The 5,803-nt window shown below is 32.5% G+C and overlaps 1 long non-coding RNA gene across 1 annotated transcript in view; it reads left to right on the forward strand.

The window, feature by feature from the left end:
- The window catches only part of LOC108526429 (uncharacterized), a 17,993-nt gene that overhangs the window by 2,435 nt on the left and 9,755 nt on the right, over positions 1-5,803 (forward strand). Inside the window, exon 2 of the long non-coding RNA XR_001884525.1 lies at positions 1,439-1,505. This is a non-coding gene — a long non-coding RNA (uncharacterized LOC108526429). The remainder of the gene's footprint in view (positions 1-1,438; positions 1,506-5,803) is intronic.

Below are 5,803 nucleotides of genomic sequence, written 5' to 3' on the forward strand. Positions count from 1 at the left end.
TTCTGGATTACTTTATAATTAAGGTCTTTATTTTACGTCTTCATATATCAACTAAAAAGCACGAAATATTTTGTGAAAAAAATGCAACCAGAAGACTTTATATCTTAATTACCTATTTAGAATAATCAAGCTGAAACTTCTTCTTTTTAGGAAATAATAGAGAGAGAGAAAAAATAAAGCCCCATGAATATATATTAATGAGATTATTTTTTCCTGACTGAGAACACAGGGTATATTTCATAAGTCTCTTGTGCAAAGAAATTCTTTTTATTCAGGTTGTTTGATTCCTTTTTGTTCTTTCAATCATATAAACAAAATCTTCCCACCAAATAATGCCATTCCTGCCAGTTTACACTAATCAAATGAGTAGCTGATCCGTATGTTACACCACAGGGAGTTTTCTTCTTGGTTCATGTTATTTCTTACAATAGAAATGAGGATTTTGTAAGGCATTTCAATCAGCTATTTGCTTCCTTGGCTCTCATATTAGCTATTGTACATAAAGCATGTTTACTGAGGAGTTATAAAGGGCACCCTGCTACATTACTGGAAAAAAATTACACATTTTCAAACATTCCCAACAGAGAACAGAAATCAGAATAGGGATGAGTAAATAATGCTGGGTGCTTAAAATCGATGTTTTAGAAATGACTTTTGGTTTGAATTTTACATTCCGACTTTTCCTAGCAGAAAACCACTTCTGTATTTATCTACTATAAATTGTCATAATGAAATAATCATTTTCATTTCAATTTGCAAGCAGATAAATCACAGAGATGATGCTTAAAGTCTGCTGACATTCCATGTCTACAAAATAATTTAGTTAATAATTAGTTAATAATTTTTTTTTTTTCTTGAGTCAGGATCACTCTGCTGCCCAGGTTGAAGTGCAGTGGTATGCTAGTGCTCACAGCTCACTGAAACCTTAAACTCCTGGGTTCAAGCAATCCTTCCCCCTCAGCTTCCTGAATAGCTAAGACTACAGATACACATCACCAGGACTGTTAATTTTGAATTTTATTTTGGGGAAGCAAGGTCTTGTTATGTTTCCCAGGCTGATTTCAAACTCCTGAACTAAAGTTATCCTCCGGTCTTGGGCTCCCAAATGCTGGCATTACAGGTTTGAGCCACTGGGCCTGGCCCTTACTGACTATTAAAATACTATATATTTTAGTATTTAGTAGTTTATATTGGCCAAAGCCAATAAAACATTTCTGTTTGTCAATTACATGTTTATGTATTCTCCATCACTTTTGGATTTGAAAATCAAATATGGTGAAATAATTTTTGATAAAATCTAAAGATAATTAATATATTAAAAGCAATGAATATGTTCCTTAATAAGTTCTAAATCTTTTGCTAAATTATGCCATTATAGTAATGAAATATATGACTAAACTATATTATATAGTAAACTATTTAATCTCTGTGTTTTTAGAAAATTCCAACCGTTTGCGTGAAAGAACGTATGAAGCTTATTGCTGTGTATATAAAATGTTGTAGAAGTAAGTTTGCATATATTAACAAATATTCTCTTTCTAAATATTCCGTTTTGCTTATCAGGAATAACAATACTTAACTGGGTAATCTTCTCTAAATTTGCTAAAGATACATTACAGCTGAATTTCTGAGCCACAGAAAATAAGGGAGCCATGGGCCTTGAACGTATACATTTTGTCTTTATGTTCATTCACTTTCATATCTTACTTCCTCTTTCAAGGCCTATTTCTAGTTTACGTTATCTTGTTTTATTTTGTTTCCTTAGAAATTTTCAAAAATGCCTTTGAAAACAAGGCCAGATATAATAGAATATTTAAATATTTTATTTTCTGTACTGATGGGAAAATAGTGTAAACATGCAAAATGATTGCAAAATATCATTCTAAAATATTAAATTTCAGAGTCAAGTTAAGAAAACATGCACCTATTAATCATTTCTCAACTCTTCTTTTATTTATTGACGAGTCTGGGGACAAATAAAGCTGTGTAGAAAGTCTCCTTTTTTTTTTTTTAATCTTACTCATCCACTAGAAAATCGTAGGCTAGTCAAATAATTCTAGAAATTTGATCAATGATTATCAGCTATATAAATGCAGTTTAGGGAAAAAAAAGAACACTACACCTTGGGGAGTTCTGAATAACCATGGAGGGGACAAGTAAAATATGAATATATGGGAATTAACAGAACTTTACACCAAAACGTATGCAAATTAAAGTTGAACATCTATTCCACAATCAAAACACATCAGAAGACTATATGTACGCTAACTTCTCAGAAGCTAAGTCCTGATACATATCTGGAAAATTAGATGTGACGTGTTAAACATAGTAACATGAACTCAATTTGTTAGTTTATATACTCCCAGAAGCAGAAACTGGGAAATAATTTGCAGGCAACCAAGCAGTAGATTTGTAAAGTGCAGGGAATATTGATTGGCTTGGAGAAACTGTTACAGAAAAAGGTGGGGGTACAGCCAACAAACGCAGGGAGTGAAAAAAACCTTCACAATCTACACATCTGACAAAGGACTAATATCCAAAATCTACAACAAACTCAAACAAATAGGCAAGAAAAAAACAATCCCATCAAAAAGTGGGCTAAGGACACAAATGGACAATTCTCAAAAGAAGATATACAAATGACCAACAAACATACAAAAAATGCTCTATATCACTAATAATGAGGGAAACGCAAATCAAAACCACAATGTGATATCACCTTACTCCTGCAAGAATGGCCATAACAACAACAACAACAAAATTAAATAAAATAGATGTTGGCATGGATGCGGTGATCAGGGAACACTTCTACACTGCTGGTGGGAACGTAAACTAGTACAACCACTATGAAAAACAGTGTGGAGATTTCTTTCTTTTTTTTTTTTTAATTTTACTTTAAGTTCTGGAATACATATGCAGAACATGCCGGTTTGTGATGTAGGTATACATGTACCATGGTGGTTTGCTGCACCTATCAACCTGCATGCTTTAGGTATTTGTCCTAATCGAAGAATTTGCCCCTGACCCCCTGACAGGCCCCAGTGTGTGATGTTTCCCTCCCTGTGTCCATGTGTTCTCATTGTTTAACTCCCACTTATGAGTGAGAATATGCAGTGTTTGGTTTTCTGTTCCAAAAACAGTGTGAAGATTTCTTAAAGAACTAAAGGTAGAGCTACCATTTGATCCAGCAATCTCACTGTTGGGTATCCACCCAGAGGAAAAGAAGTCATTATATGAAAAAGACACAATTCGCAATTGCAAAATGTGGAACCAACTTAAATGCCCATCAATCAACAAGTGTAGATTTAAAAAACTGTGAGAGATATATATATGTATATATTATACACACACACACATACATGATAGAATATGACTCAGCCATAAAAAGGAATGAATTAATGGGATTCACAGGAACCTGGATAAGATTTGAGACTATTATTCTAAGTGAAGTAACCCATGAATGCAAAATCAAACATTGTATGTTCTCATTCATAAGTGGGAGCTAAGCTATGAGGATGCAAAAGCGTGAGAATGACACAATGGGCTTATAAATCACCACTAAAGAACTTACTCATGTAACCAAACCACCTGTTCCCCAATAACTTACGGAAATAAAAAAATTAATCAAAATTAAAATTAATCTCATGGGAAAATCTTAAAAATAGAATAAAACTCACATCAAAGAATTATCCCATGTGAGAGATGAGATGCTTTGGGGTATTTAAAGAAAAATTATTATTTAAAAGTTATTGGGTGTTTTATTTAGGTAGTCTCAACTCCCCCACCACAGGCCTGCCATTAAGTGAGCAGAGCAGATAGTCTTTCTTCTCTGCTTTTGTTTGTTTGTTGTTTTTGTTGTTTAGCAAAATAAACAACTTAGACATAGATTTGTAGATATTAAGTATCTGGAGCACATAGAAATAGTAGGATCTGACAGATATGAGAAATATGAGGAAATGGGGGAGGGAAATGAATAGCTTCTATTACAATCAAACAACTAATCATAGGTTGCAATTAGTATAATCATATAAACTATAAGATACTTATATTTATATACTTAAAGAGATAAAAAGAGGGCCATGAAAATGCAACAATTGAAGGGACTGTTACAATTGGAGAGGCTGTCTTTAAATGATCAAATCAAACTTCTCAATTCAGAGATACTAGGGAATCTGAAGCAGGTAAAAATCCCATACCTAGCTAATTCCAGCACTTTGGGAGGCTGAGGCAGGCATATCATGAGGTCAGGAGTTGCAGTCCAGCCTGACTAATGTGGTGAAACCTCCTCTCTACTACAAATACAAAAATTAACCAGGCATTGTGGCACATGTCTGTAATCCCAGCTACTCAGGAGGCTGAGGCAGGAGAATTGCTTGAACCAGGGAGGTGGAAGGTGCAGGGAGCCGAGAGCACACCACTGCACTCCAGCCTGGGCAACAGAGTGAGACTCTATCTCAAAAAAACAAAACAAGACAAAAACAAACAAACAAAAACCCATACCTAGAAACAAAAGAAGCTAAATAAAAAGGAAATATTAGTTATTAATGAATGACAACTTGACAACTTCTCAATAAGATCAACTGACTCTAGATTAAAATTAAATCCCGTTTTCAACATGAGAGGACAAAAGTCCACGAAACTCAGTTTAGAACCGCACACTCAGTGAACTGCTCTATCAGCGACAAAAATACAAAATAATGAAAATTCCAGAAAATGCTATGTGAATTTACCATCAAAAATCCCTCATAATACTAAAAGAACTTTGGAAAGCCTCATTTCACAAAGAGAGTCAGTTGGGAAGTCAGTGCACAGTCACAATAGAAGAAAAAATGAATGAAACAGAAAAATATTTTAAGAAATATGAGTAAAATAATCCCAAGAGAAATTAGAAAATACTTCTGACTGCATGACAATAAAAAACAAATAAATCATAATTTGGGGGACTTAGTTACACCAAGTTTTACAGGAAAATTAATCACCTTAACACCTTAATAAAAATTTAGAATTTCAAGTCAATGTTTTAAGCTTCCATAATAAGATGCCAAAAAAGAATAAATTAATGAGAAGAATTTAATTAAACTGCAAAAGAAACAACCCCCAAATAACAAATATGCATATTTGAGTGAAAATCAATGAAATTGAAAACACATAAACAATAGAGAAAAGTAAAAAGTCCTTTAAAAAGAATAATACATTCAATAAATTCATAGCTTTACTATCAAAGAAAAAAATGAGTATCATTACAACCCTTAGATATTAAAAGAAAAATCATAGAATAACATACTAAGAACATATTTATGACAATACATTTAATAAGTGATGAAATGATGTTTTGAAAAATCCAACTTATAAAAAATAAGGAAAAATTATTTTTCTTACATATCATAAATGAATTAAATTTGTGATTAATTACATTTTAACAGAAAAAGCTCTGGGGCCAGTTGGCTTCACTGGTTATATCTGTCAACCTTACAAAGAAAGAATATTAACTTTGCCAAATCACCTTTATAAAATAGAGAAGAAAGGGTCTGTTTTCCCAAGTCAATTTTCAAGGCTAGCAAAATAACCTTAATAAAAAATGTTGAAAAGATAGAACAAAATAGAAAATTACAGACCTGTATTTATTATTAAGATAGATGTAAAACTTTTAACAAAGTGTTAACATATACAGAAATTTATCATGACCAAGTTTGGTTTACCCCAGAAACATAAAGTTATACGTTTGAAAGTCAATCCATAATAATAGAACACAATAATAGAAAACAAGATAAAATAACATAATCATCTCAGTAAAAAAAAAAAA

The sequence above is a fragment of the Rhinopithecus bieti genome, unplaced genomic scaffold (genome assembly GCF_001698545.2).
Source record: "Rhinopithecus bieti isolate Rb0 unplaced genomic scaffold, ASM169854v2 scaffold_3067, whole genome shotgun sequence".
Lineage (NCBI taxonomy): Eukaryota > Metazoa > Chordata > Mammalia > Primates > Cercopithecidae > Rhinopithecus > Rhinopithecus bieti.